The following is a 14,958-nucleotide window of genomic DNA, read 5'->3' on the forward strand; positions in this document are numbered from 1 at the left end:
CCCCAAAAAGCTGGAAGACCACCAAGCACATCCAAAACATCTCAGCTGTAAGGACAGCTCTTTCTTCAAATAAGATGCTTATTTCATTTTCAACCTTTTGACAGACAGAGCTTGTGCAGACACCTGCATCCCAACCAGCAGCTCTGAAACAGGAAATGCACAGGCTCCAAAGGCAAGCTCCTCCAGCCCTCAGTCTCATGTCAAAGCCTGGAAATGGCTACTAACTCTGCTTGACTAGTGTCACCTTTGATAAAAACAGTCCAGAAACATCCAGAAGGAAAGTAGACCTGTCCCATGCAGACATAGGCAGCATTTAGCCAAAGACCTCAGGTTTAACCTCTGCTGCTTCTAACCTCCTCAGTCTTACAGGAATCAAATAATCTATGTTGATGATAATACACAATTAAATTCTGCTGCTCTAAGCTTTAATTCTACTGTGAAACAACTCCCATTTGCCCAACTGATTGCATTGCCAGTGCTAAACTACCATACCATACTGAAACCCGGGAAGCCGGACAATATTTGCTTCTACCCAGAAACACAGGTTTTTTCCCTTCCAGGGAAGTGCCACAGGAAATTGCTGACTGTGTAACACTGCCTCAGTGCCTCTGAAGGATGATGTTGAAATCTGCTGCAGTCACCCTGCCTCATGCGAAACAGCCCCCCGAGCAGAAAAAAAAAAGCCATGACAAGTTTTTACACAGTTTTGCTTCATCAGGTAGGTCAGAAACTCCTGAGCTGTGTGACAGACAGTGACACACATGTTTGTTGACACTTGCTTGGGAAATTTAAAATAGAAGTCTCTTTGGGCCTTTCTTTCTGCCTTACACCCTTCCCCTTGCTACTCAGCCACAGGAGAGCAGGAAGCAGATGCAGCTCAGCAGAGTTTGTATCCCCAGTCCACAGAGGCTGCTTAGACTGCTGGGGATAAAGGGAAGATTTGCCAAGGCCCTAGCCAAGCTTAGGCACTTCCCCTGAATGGCTGCCTGGGGCCTCAATACTCCTCCCCAGAACTCTTCCCAACAAGGGCTATCGGTTTCCTAAAATAATCTGATGTGCATAAAACAAAAGGCATTTGGAGCAATCAGACCTGGGTGCGGGAGGATGTCTTCCTCTGACCAATACTTCCCTCTGGCCACCTGTGCCTAAAACATCCAACTCCTCCAGCCACACTAGAAGACTGTAGTTACACAAGTTACTTTCCTCAATCTTACGATACATCTGTGTGGTCATCAGGCCTTCTTTCCCCCATAAGTAACTGCATGTTTTGCAGAGTGGGCATCTCAGATACCTGTATAATTTTCTTGTTAAGATGCTTTCTCAGCATTCAGCTCCCCCACTATTAAGTGGGAGAGGAGGAAGCAGCAGGTCAAGGAACCTGCCATAAATACTCTTTAGAAAAAGCATTTCTGCATGAAGTTGCATCATCTCCTAAGTCATCACAGTATGCCACAAAATCTGTTCCTTTTATTGCCTATCAATTAAATCTAAATTAAGTTAGATTAGGAGAAAGCACATAGAATTTATTGGGCCTGAGATTCTCCTTCTTACCAGTTTATTGCACTTTCAGAAGTGTGAAATTTTGTTGCAGTTGGCAACAAACAACAGCAGGAAGAACTGAGGAAACAAATTTAAATATAATAAACAAGTAATCTGTACAATACAACTTTAGCTAGAGAACTTGTTTTACTGAGGCATATTTTATCCTGCCTCATCTTACCTTTTGCTATAGGTTTAATACAGGGGCAGTGGGAAGGGTGGACGTGGGAGGGAATAGAGAGCCACAATTAGATAACATAGAATAGAGACTGAGTAATCAAAACTGTTGGTGTCCTCAGGTCTGCATGTACAGATTTTTTCTCAGTGTAAACCCTACCCATTCAGAGTGGAGAAAATTAATCAGTTGCCTTTTTGTCTGTGGCATTATCTATTAAGAGACACTGGGTTCAAGAGGTTCTTGACATTTTCATATATTAGCTCTATTTTCCCAGTATAACAGTGACAAAATGAGGCAACTCACACCTCAAGAGTGATACTGTATTTGGTGTTATTTTTGTCTGATTAGTAGCCCAAGTAGCAAATGAGTAAGACATTCCAAGCTGCTATTTAACAGAAGGCCACTAAGTCCTTACCACAACCATTAAATTTACAGGGTTTGTTCACCTATAGAGGTGAAGCAAGGAAAAGGGGTCAAGGGTGAAAATAAGAGAAATGGGAACTAAGAACTGAACAATATTTATGTTTGGTGAAAAGACATTAGAGTCAGATACACCAACCCTTCATAGAGGCAACATGTACTTCATAAAGATACTTTTTCCTTAATGGCTCATTACGATTCAACACATTGTCATACCACACTGAATGAATTGTTCCCAGATTACAGAAGAAAGATAAGAAAGGCTTGACTTGTCTTTAATGATCCACCATTAACATATCTGTATATTGGTAGAGTTACAGGGTTTAGCATGCAGCACACATACAATAGTGAGGACAGTGTCTTACAGACACCACCACTATCTGGTGGAGAAGGAAAGCCAACGCTACTCCTCTGAAGTGGAATGCAGTTATTAGCTTTTAAACAATGGTCTGTAGCCTGCTTTATTAGCCATTGTTTAAAACATTATAATTAGAAAAAATGTTAGATATGCAAGATAAAACATCCTCCCTTTAATAATCCTCCCCTGTCAGTTACAATGATTATACACTGTGTTAAAGAGGTGGTTGTAGAAGTTTCTTTGTACTGACTAAAATCATACAAGAATCATTGTGCCACATTCCCATTACAGCAAAAACTGATATGCCCATAAAATGCACCTCAGTCACTGCTTTTCTGTATGAAGATCTCCAAGCAGCCATTAAACAGCAGTTATCTTTGATGCTGTACTGAACTTTTAGGTATAACAGAGGCAGAGATTTTTTTATCTTCTCAGCTGCTTTAAATTGTAATCCCTGCTGCATCCCCCTCCCTGAGGAAAGCAAAACTCAGTTAAGGTGTAATTCATTTAGCCACATCAGTCTGCATTTCAAAGTGCATCTTTATACTCCCAAGAATGAAACAGAAGCATTACCCAAGATAAACTTAAGATAATTTGCATAAGATAATCAGTTAGCACACACTTGAGATTACTTTGATTTTTGGTATGCATACCATTTATGCAAACAAACATCATTCTTTAAAAAGGTAAGATTCAATCAACTTCTGATACATGAGAAAATAAAATACCAGGACTGAAGTGGTAATTAAAAAGGATGAGGTTGCACGCAATCAGACACTTGCCAGCATGCCTTGTGGGGATGTCCTGACTTGGTTACTCCCTCAAAGGCAGCACCTAAACACTCACTAAGGGAAGGCTAAAGCCAAGACGGATTTGGGAACCCCCTGTTCTGGTAACAAAGGTTTCCTCCTCACTCAGGCAGAAGCTTCAGCCTGGCTCTCCTCATCTGGACACCCCTGGCTGCCACCAGCTCAGCCCAACCCAGCACTCCCATCATCCTTTGGCACAAGAACCTCTGAAACACCCATGAACCAAGTCAGTTCTATGTAGCATAGATACCTCCTCTCCAAATGCTCCAGTCCTTATTTCAAAGCATTTTTTGTGCCCATACTTGTGGATTTGAGACAGCACAGTCCAGATACTGCCCCCTTATTCTATCACAGAATTTCCTGTTGCACTTCTACAGATTCCATTATGTCAGCAATATTGCACAAGTTGGAACACTAGCCTAAGCATCTGCTTTCCAGCTGTCAATTAAGGAGATAATCTTTAATCAGAAATACAGTGCATTACATCACCTCAGCCTCTGCTTATGAGGGTCTCCAGTAATATCCAGCCACAGTGATTGTCTGCAATCTAAAGGATTTACTTAGTAAACTAATGGCTCTTCTTAAGTACCTCATATCCACTTGGAAAAGCAAACATAGATTTGCTGCTTTAAAAAAAAAAATATTCTGAGTACACAAGAATGTCTGGAAGTTTCCATCTTAAATGGCTGAGTACCCAATCTTGAAGAGAGAATACCATATTTGAGCAGCTAAGCCTTTAATACAAGTTTTAATTTATGCATATTTCCAAACTCTGCGTGAGCATCCAAACCACTTACTCTCATGTTCACACCTGCCTGAAGCCTCACTAATCAGCCAATTACACAAACACTACTCAGGCAATAAGTGTGAAAGGATCCAGGCTAACATATTCTTTGGACTAGAAGTGTTCATGGTAGAACACAGTACAGCCAGGGCATCTGTCAGCCATGCATTGAGTTCTACAGAAGATCTGACCACCACACAGCATCCAGCCCTGCTTCAGCCAGAGCAGCCTGGGATGTAGGCTGGGCTGGAGGCAGGCAAGGAGCTGCTGAGAGTCAGAACGTTCCTCTCCAGAGGAGCATACCTGAAGGACCAGAGGAAGCATCTTTCAAGTCCATGAAAACCACCTAATTTTATTTGGTTTTACTTGCATGGGCACTGGAGATTGTTTTAGGGGAAAAAACCTGCACCTATTTTACAAATGTCCTTAATAAAAAAAAAAAATCTGTTCTTTAAACAAAGAGTAAAAAATTGTTTTAATCTTCAACTCAGTTGCTAGACTTCTAATTGCCCAAAAGACATAGCAAGGGCCACTGGTTTTGACACCACACATTATATGTAACATCTGGTTTGTACATATTGTATAACCAGGAACAAATATTAGCTGGAAATGTACTTTAGTCATACAGAATTCAAGTTAGGTGAGAAAATTACACTTGTGGTATTTAAACAAGAGTTAAGTCAGGAGCTTAAATATTTTCTTGCTAAGAGACTCCCATTAACTATCTTTCACTTCTTTATTAAAGTGTTTGAAAAAATATTTTCCATTGTTCAGTTGGAGCAATGTAATATGTACCTGACAGTAAGCCTGAATATTTTTCCATAATGTTTAAGAACCTATACTACACACACCTTCTCAGGAGTTATTTAGACATGTTTAATAAGAATGATCTTGTGTATTGGTTTATGCGAACAGTTGAGTCACAACGAGGATCATTTTTCTGCCATGTAAACAAATGTTTCTGCAAAGTCACACTCCTGGTGCAGTTCATCCTGCACTGAGGGACTGCAGACCTGCTCATATATGAAAGTTCATGCTTTTTTTTCCCCCAGCCTCCCTGTCTGTACGCTCAAAGGAGAGCTCAGCAAAATGAATGTATATACATGGTCTAAGAAAATGCTTCTATTTTAATAAATAGCTCAGATTATGCATGCCTTCTGTTAGAGGAATACAGATTCTTCTTCCAAAGAAGATAGAAAAGCATCTGTGCAGGGGGATGGAAACTGCGACGTAAGAGGCAGCCAGTGGAAAGACATATGGAGGCAGAGAAATAAGAAAGATATCAGCAGTTGGCAAATCTCCTCTTACATTTCACACTCATATGCTCTCCACTTTTAGACACAAAGACTGCATCTAACACTCCAGCACCAGAAAAGGGATCTTTTGCGTTCTGCAAGGCAGCACGTGCTATCATAGACATAGCCCTGTACAGCACAGTAATCCTGCACTGCTAATCTGCATTTTGTATTAAAGCCAGAAATAGTGACAACGCACTGGACCACAGTAAAATTACACAATATGTGACTATTATACCATTGTGCAAGCATGAACCATCAACTACCATTCAATTTATACATTGCCTTTGTGTCCTGTGAACATACAGCGGGGGGAATTGAACAGAGCAAAAAGCATTTGTGATTCCTGACTGTTATCAGAAAAGTAATTTTCTCAAATTGAAGAATAATTGTTAGGAATAAAGAAAACTGAGTTATCCCTGAAGCTCCTTTCTCTATTCACTCTAGCAAGATGATGCCCATTAGGTTTCACAAGTTCCCCCATGGTTTGTTTTTTTTTTTCTGTTTTGGTTTGGGTTTTTTGGGGGGTTTGGAGTTATTGTTTTGGGTTCCCCCCCCCCCCTTTTGGACATATTTCCACTTGCATTACTGCATATGACCAATGTAGAGAGTCAAGAACTACTGCTCTTATGCCATGGAGTACATACTGTAACATGGTTCTGTCAAACTCTCCTTGTAGTGCTTATGCCCTTTTGTCTGGGGGACAAAAAAATAGAAGTCATTACCTTCAATGACAACAAAAGAGCAAAGAGCAGCCTACTCCCAGTTATCACCATGAAAGCTGTTACTTAGACTACAAGTCTAAAACCTCTAAAATAACTTTATTGATTTTCTTTCTGGTTTCTCTGTTAGCAGGATGTGTTGGGAGGGAATGATCCCTCTATATATACAGGGAAGTAACTGCCCACAGCATCTGCACCAGCTTTCTTGGGTCGGGTTAGGAAAGGAGCTTGGGACAGGACAGGGGGAAGGTTACCTCTGACTGCCTCCTGGCAAGCTGCCAGAGGGATATTGAAGTTTGCTGCACAAATTTAGTCTGGTACTACACAACACTTTACTAAACCACACAATATACCCAGAGTTACAAGCTACAGGATGACACAGCTAAATTACAGGCACAATTTCAGACAAAGCTCAGTACTGTATGTAGTTATCCAACTTACTGGCCTTCAGAAGCAGCAGAACACATTAAACGCAGAGCTTTCCTCCTTTCCACCCCCTAAGATGTATTTTTTTTTAAATAAACATCACACTGGGACATCCCAGGTGATAGATATCTTTGACAATGAGTTCTCCAATCTGACAGCTAAAAACTGACCTCTCACTGCAGTCTATTAACCCTATTACCTAAACTGACGTGTAATTATCAACCATAATGTGTTAAAAGCATTCTGCTCACTAGCATTATGGACAGGAGACACAACTTCTTAAGTATCCATTAGGAAGCTGTTAAGGCACACACTTGCCAGCACTTGAGTAAAACAAGAACAAATTAACTGCTTTGATATATTTTGTGATTGTTGTTCAGTCTTCAAAGACAAGACAATCCTGAAAGATAAGATAACTTTTCCATGAATGAAATCTTAATTTGGTAGGATCCTCTTGGGGAGGAATAACAGCTCTGGGTATATATTATGCAAACAAGCCTTACATGCTGTGGCTTGTGCAGCATGTCAAGATTATTGTAGGTACTTACTACCCTCATATTCAAACAAGATTAGCATGGCACAAATATCTTGGAGATATTTTCATTTTCTGGGGGTGAAGTTCTCTTGTGAACTTGAGGGCAGGTTAGATGCCCAGAGAAGAGGGGCTTTCTTGCGGGTCAGACATCTCCACCTCAAACGTGACACTACATATGCATTCCAATACACAAGAGGATAGCAGGAGCAGAAAAGGGAATTTAAAGCACTTGCTAGATGAGATACTCTAAGGAACAATGAAATGGGAACTTTTGAAATGGCAAGCTTGTTTCTGTAGAGGTTCTAACAAGGCTATTACTCAGAAGCATCCACAGGAAAAGAAAATATTACCTAATGCTAAAAGATAAGCAGTTGTTATATGTTTGTGGAATACACATTTAGCATGTGGATCAACTCATGCTTTCTTTAGAAACTGCAATGAGTTTTGCTCAGCCACTGAAAAGAGAAACAATGCTATACTCTTAATTAACTGCTCAAATGAACTATAAAAACATTGTTTACAGGAGTTATTTTGTCTTTATTATGGATTTTTAGGGTGCAGTAATTCACCTTTCTATACGAAGAAGGAGGCACAAGAGAGACTACATAAAGCTGTAAATACTATTAATCACATAGTAAGGCACAGTATCATTAAGAGTTACAGAAACTGTCCCATCTCCTTTATGCCTTTTGCTTCTGACAATCAAGTTTAAGAGCAAAAAAAAGTAATTGAACCTTTCCATCAAAATCCTGGTGTGGATTAAATCCTTGCCAAGAATGAGCTAGCATTGATTACTTGTAAGAACTAGCAGTTTTAGAGCCACTTTAGAGGCATGGAATAAGCCCAGAACCTCAGAAGTTGGGCCTTGAATGAGCAAGCAGCTGCACCACCAGCATGAAGGAGACAAAAGCTTATGATCAATAGCTTCAGAAGCAATTCAAATAGATCAAGAAAAGACATCAACTGTAGTTGATCTATTTAAATTCATGAGATCTTATCTGGGACTATGGAAGAGACCTGCAGGAATATAAATCTCTTAGAATTAAGTCTTACAGGAAATTTATCTCTTGATAGTCGCTTCAACAACTCAAGGCAGTCTGACACCATTATGTGCAACATCAGTATGAGGAATAAAGAACATCACAAAACTAATGATTAATAAAGAAGTCCTGAAAAAAAGTGCTCTGGGTTGGGAGATAGTTTTTCAGAATTGAAAATATGGCAACAAGAGTTTTAACTTACAGCTTGCATACATACATACACACATACTGTGCATACATATGTATACACATATTTATATAACCTAAGCATGCATTTTGCTTATACAGACAGTTGATATGTATCAACATTAGAGTGTAAATCAGCTCGCTCACTCTTTAACTGTGGAAACCCTTTACACTGCATATCCGTATGTTCCTTTCAGCAATAAAAGGATCTCAAAAGAAAGGAAATACTATCTAACAGAGACCAGCAAGCACTTATCCCTGTTAGCAGTCCACAGAGGACCCACCAATCCACTCTACAGATCAGAGCAAACATAAGGATGCATTTCCCTCCTCGGCATCCCAGATTAAGACATCTCCCAAGGCCATGCTCTTATTAAAGCAGTTTGAAAGCTGAAGAAAAGTCACAGCAGACTTACTGCATAGCCAAGTGGAAAAGAGGCCAATTGGATTTAAGACAGTTATTCCATAGGTGAAAAGGAACAGCAGCCACAGGCAGGCTCTTGGGGCAGTAAGACAGAAAAGGCAGCCAGAGGCCAGTAAGGGACAAGGGCAGAGGGAACTCCTCTTCTCATTTTATCTTGCCCAAGCAGCACTCCCCAGTCCCTCAGCAATGCTGTAAAGCCACAAGACATCTCTCCAGAGGGGATGGAATGCTCTCAGTTACAGGCTGCCCTCCCTCAGGTGTGTTACCAGGATCTCTCAGGGTGAGGTAGATCTGTATTACCAGTGCCCCTCTGCACTTCTCAGGCAAACAAAACTGGGAGATTTACACTTCAAATGTACTGACTTAGCACTGTTCCAGTAAATAACAAGTTCATCCTGAAGTTGTTATCAAAATCACATGCCAAACCTAAAGGACAACCTTAAGGCTAAGAGAAACTTTACTGTCCTCTTTTGTTTGTTTTTTTTTTTTTTTAAAAAAAAGCATAATGGCAGCAAATACTAAAGCATAAACAAAAATAACACACACAAGTTACAAGTAAGTGGGACACTTTTGTCATTAACTATTCCCAGTGGCAGTAGCTTATTAGGCCTGTAGTCAGCTGGTAACAACCTTAGATTTAGGTTGTTATTCAAGCTGCATGTCTTTGAAGGCCTATTAAAGGCAATAACAAGATAGCCCAGCATACTAAACAACTATATCTCAGAGGGTCAGGTTTCTACAAACATACATTAACCAGTAGCTTGGTGTTCAAAGCCAATTTGTTCCAAGGGCAGACATTAGTTAAATAAAAATGTCAAATAAAAGGGGAAAAAATATTTTTATAATCTCCCTCCCTTGCATTAAGAAAGGGGGTACAGATTCCGTTCAAATAGACTTGAGCTCTGCTCCTTGAGTTCTCTAATCACTTTAGCATTCACAAGTAGACACAGACAAAAATATTGAGAACAGAGGTTTAAAATAGGAAAGATATAAACAATTCATAATCTAGATTCACAGTAGACTGCTGCCTCCTGCTATATAAACCAGTACTAATGGACAGCACCACAATAAATTTTAAAGGATTTTTAAAGATTCAAGGAACACATTTCAAAGGGAGATTCCCTTAGAAGTAAAACCAGGGTCATAGGGTGTAAAACAGAGCTATAATAAAAAGCCACAGTACAAACATACTGAGGAATTAGGTTCTCTGCATACAATAGTTGCATTTTCATCCCACTAATAACAAATTAGCTCAGACCACACCATCCTCTGGCTCCTCTCTTCCAACCCACAAAGCCCTTACAAAGTCCTATTACCCTGAACCATTTTTCAAGCACTTTAGCAGGAGCTGCAACTTGCCATTTCTCTATGCGCAGCGCATTCACATAACCAACTACAACTCTTTAAATAGCAAGGCTAGAATCAGGAAAACAGTTACAAAGTAAAATTTGAGTAGCTGTTTATTTACCTACCTCCTAATAGCAGTACTAATACCTTACGGATGAATCCTTTAAATTAAACACTTCAGTCAGTAATACCTACTAAACTACATCTACTTAAAACTTCCAACCAAAACTTACACTACCTATAGCCAGAATTAAGGTCCTGGGATGGGTTTTTATACCGAATCCAATTCACACGACTGAGCCTTTCTCATGAATGTGACCCACCTGTGGTGAATAAAGCAGTCATTCAAGAGAAAAAATACCGAAGTTGAACTGCTATGAGTTACTGTTTATCTGATAGATTGGGAAGGCAGCAGGACAAACATTGATACAGTTGAAACGCCAAATATTTCCTCAAAAGATTTACTGCTTCAGCCTGTTTTCTTGTGCAGAACACCTGAGGCTCTTGGACACTCTCAGGTAAGTGTTAATGAATAAATGCCTAGGGCTGGCTGTGGCCTACTCGTATAAAAGCTTCCCCCTCACCATGCTCTCCTTTTTTTCCTTTTGCCCTGCAAGTGCTTTGAAATTTACTGAGAAAGTACTCTCAGTAGCATTTAGAGATGAGGTCAAGCTAAGAACGTGTGTGATAAAGCTTTGCAGAAAAAGCAAATTCTTTAGTATGCTGCTTCTAAAGGGAGGGATCCGATGGATTGGAGTTGAGGCTTTTCCAGTATTTTGAAATTAAAAAATTGACTAGTGTTAAATATGTGCCCCTAAGCAAGCAATATGATCGGGCAGAGCAGTGAGTATTGAGGTAACGATTCTTATAGAGTAGACTGACCTTTGAGAAGGCAAGAAGCTAAGGCAGTAAATAATGGTATTGCACAACTTGCTGGTCCTACCAAATGTTTTCTATAATCATGCTTCAAAGGAAGAATGCAGATTACATTGCAGGAACTACCAAGTCTTGTACTATAATCCCTGTTGATAACTCCCTCCCTGGTCTATTACAGCCTTTATATTTTTTTAATCATAAAAACATAGATTGTATTGCATTAGGTCACAATAACTGATGCCATCTTTTTACAGTACTGACAAGTATTTTATGAAAAACATTTCATTAAAGCTTTGTTATCGATCAAGTGAAAGATGGATTGACCAGTAAAACAGGAAGACCCTGAAATCTTCTTACACAATATATCCAGAAAACAAGGTTGTTTTCTTTTCTGAAGTAATTATGGTTATTGAAGGAATTTGTCTGCAGTAGTGGGCCCAGCTGACTTATGGAGGCCAGAGCTGCGTTGTTTTCTTTTTACCCTGACTCCTCAGCCAGCTTCCCCTCTGCTTGCAATACTGAAGCAAAGGATGCCTCTTGTAAAGGAGTCTGCGCTGCCATCCCTTGTCACCCTACTCCTTGCCAGAGACAAGAGGTAACGACTGGACAAAACCATCACAAGCAACTGGATGACCCACATAATATTCAGCACAGGGACCAGTGATATAAACCCCAAGTGGTGAAGTAAATCTTGTGCGAGAAGATCCTCACAGAAGAAAACACTGGACTCTCATTTCTGGACCTGAGATGAAGTGAGGTGTGCCGCTGCCATTCAGGCTGCGGTTGGCATGACCTTATCCCTGCCCCTGGTCTGAGGCAGACAGGGCATCCTCCCCCAGTTCCCTTTTGGGGCAGCGCATGGGACCCTGACCTCCCTGGGGCCATACATGGGCTGTAGCTGTAATGTCTTATCACACAAGTGAGATGCATCCGTGTAGTGGGCTGTGAGTGCTATCAGCAGTCATTCAAGTAGATGTTTTGTTTAGTATTATTGCTTTGTGAAGCTTGGTTATTACTGTTTCATTAATTTTGTAGATGAAATGAGTATTTGAACCAACTAGGGGTTCATCTGTGTCCCTAGTGCAGTCACAGCCCTGCTAATTGGTCTCCTGTCAGAGCATGCTAATGAAAATTTTTGCCTGCTGCGTGGGCAGAAGGCACTCACGGTTTCCAGAGGCATGAACGGGCAGCCTGGTGGGCAGCAAGAGGCTGTCCTGTGACAAGTTTCTGTCTCAGAAATAGTCTACAATTTTAAAATGCTCACAAGAAAGGATAAAGGTATTTTAAAGGCTTGTATTAATTTTACATTATCTTTTTGTCCTCTTATTTTGTCCTGTAACACAAACATACTCCTGAATTTGGACTAGATCTGCAATAAAGTATTTTTATAGTTGTCTCCAGAAATTAATCACTCACTGAAGACTCATCCTTTCCCCATTGTGAATGCTGTCACTTGAACAGCTGACTCAATTACCTTTTCAGAAAGGCAGTTTTACAAAAACAAGCAACGGTGTTGGAATAAAGTGCTTCTACTCCTCTGTGTTTTGGGTTTGAATTAACTATGTAGGGTGTCCTCCAGAAGCCTATAATGATTAGCTGTTTTGTTGTGCTGTCTTTTGAAAATATTATCAGAGTAATCCTTGCCTGGAGAGAGTGTTTTCAGAGGAATCTCTTGCTTTTGTGTGGAAATTGCATGCCCTTTACAGTTTTGATACCTTTCTCTACCATTTCCGGATGCCGTGGTGAACATTTAATCTCAGGGATGTTAACCTTTCTCAACTTTGAAGCGTAAAAATCTTCTGTTTACAGGCTGGTCTCTCCTTAAGGAAATCTTTAGGGTTTTGCACATCTGGTGCCTGAGCTGCCACTTCTCTGTCCCAGTCAGCCTCTGATGGGCCCTGGCTCAGAGAAGGTCAGCACTTTTGTGTAGCTGAGTCCTGACTACTTGTGTCAGGCGTGTGGGAACAACTGATGGCAGATAGGCAGTTAGCTGCAACTCAGCACTCTCTCTTTTTGCTGTGTATCAGAGATAGATTTGATTGCTTCTTTACTGGCAGGAGACGCTTGGTGGTCTACGCTTAGGGATTTTTGCGTGTAGAGCATGCATGTTTGGGCATGAGCCTGAACTTAGACCTGCACCAGATGCACAGCACGAACTGGTCTTTACAAGGTGCCTTATGGAGACATGGTGGAGGGATGGTGATGTTGATGCTGAATCTCCTACACATTTTCCCACTAAGTGCTTGTGCAGCATGTGTAAATATGCAATCAAATGAGATGTCTCCTACCCGTAGCTGGTCTTGATTTAAGCAGCTGTGCAAGGAATGAAAGAATCTTTTATATTTTCTAGCTTCGGGAAGTGACAGGGGCCTACATAATAAAATACACTGGGGATATATACAATGCTAATGTAATTGCCAAGAAAGAGTTAGGAAAATTTTTTTCTAGCCCTCATTCCTTTACTCAAAAGCATATTCATTTCTTAATTGCAGTCTTGTGAGATTATCCTTTAACAAACAACTTGTTTAAAACTGCCAGCTAGTAGTACCTGCTATCTTTTCCTTTATACTCTAAGTCCATGCTCATACTGCTCTTAATAGCATGTTATCTTCAAGCATATTTCTCTGTTTCGGCTAACTAGAGAGACACCTTCATAGCCTTATGTGCAGACTGGCCAGCCACCTCCTGCCCCAATGGAGAACAGCGAATGTGTGAGGTTAAAGAGACAAAGAGGTGAAATATCTAGGAACTATTACTTTAAAAAAAAAATTAAATCCTTGAATTCTGTCCTTCAGGTACAAATGGACAAAAATCACGTAGGAGACCTAACAGTCAATTTTTTTTTTAACAGTCTGTTTGTAGGGATATCATTCTCTGATTTTCTCCAGTTCCTGAAGAATAATTTGGCTGCCTGTGCAAGCTTGATTTGAGTGTGATTCCACAGCTGCAGAAGCCCATTGATATGTGGTGGTGAGCAAATTACAGCATTTTTTTTCAGGGCTCAGCTGTTTAAAATATACTGAATGCAAAATCACTGGTAAGTTACAATGTGTTTAAATTACTCTAATTAAGGCTTCTGTAGTATGGCACAGTTCATGATATTTCATTGCAAATTATAGCTCGTGTACCTACCATGGCAAGCAGGCGTTATCCCATATCTCTTTATTCAAAAACTAGAAAGAATGGGAAGAAACAAACTTTTCAAGCTAAATTGCAGACTAACTAGCTGAAGTCTTTTGACAAATTTTTTAGCACCTCTACAATGAGACAAACAGTTAAATTATGGGTCTGAAGAGCTTCATCTGATGGTGGGAAAAAGAGAAATCCCTCCTTATGAAGGCTTTGACCTGTTTCTATTTTTAACAGGTTGGCTATACCATACAAAAGGATGCACTTAATAGTGCTCATCAAGCTGTGTACCATTCTGTGCAGATTGCAAGTCTTCCTGCTGCTGACAGGAGCAAGTCAAACTCATTAACAGTAAGAAAATGTTCAACTAGTGGGGATGGATGTTTGGGAAGGTTTGGTTTGGAGATTTTGCATTAAGATGAAGACCAACAGGGAGAACCTTAGAAAATGTTTTCATCCCTATCTTCACTGAAGACAGACGTTATGGAGTTTCTGGAGTGCCTTTTTCATGTTTTTTGCTAAAGCTTGAATTACTTTTCCTGTCTCAGCATGGACAAAAAAAACCAAAAAAACCAGGCCTGTGTAACACAATGATTCCTTGTAAAGAAACTTCCAAGCAAGTGTCAGCAGTGGTTTCCATCCAGCCAGGTTGCACTCACCCAAACCGAGTACGGACCATTGCTGCTGAAACTGTTGCCCATGAATCTTCACAGTTTAATTGTACATTTATACTTACTATTTAGATTAACTAGTGGTCTCAGAAGGTTTGTGAACCCTGTACATGACAAACAGCACCCTGAACTGCTGTGGGTGCAGGGCATGTAGGTGACATAGCCATGTCCGTACAGCACTGCACCCAAACTCTAGCTTAGAGTTTGATGAACATCTGT

Source organism: Chlamydotis macqueenii, chromosome 2 (assembly GCF_036417535.1).
Source record: "Chlamydotis macqueenii isolate bChlMac1 chromosome 2, bChlMac1.mat, whole genome shotgun sequence".
Classification (NCBI taxonomy): Eukaryota; Metazoa; Chordata; class Aves; order Otidiformes; family Otididae; genus Chlamydotis; species Chlamydotis macqueenii.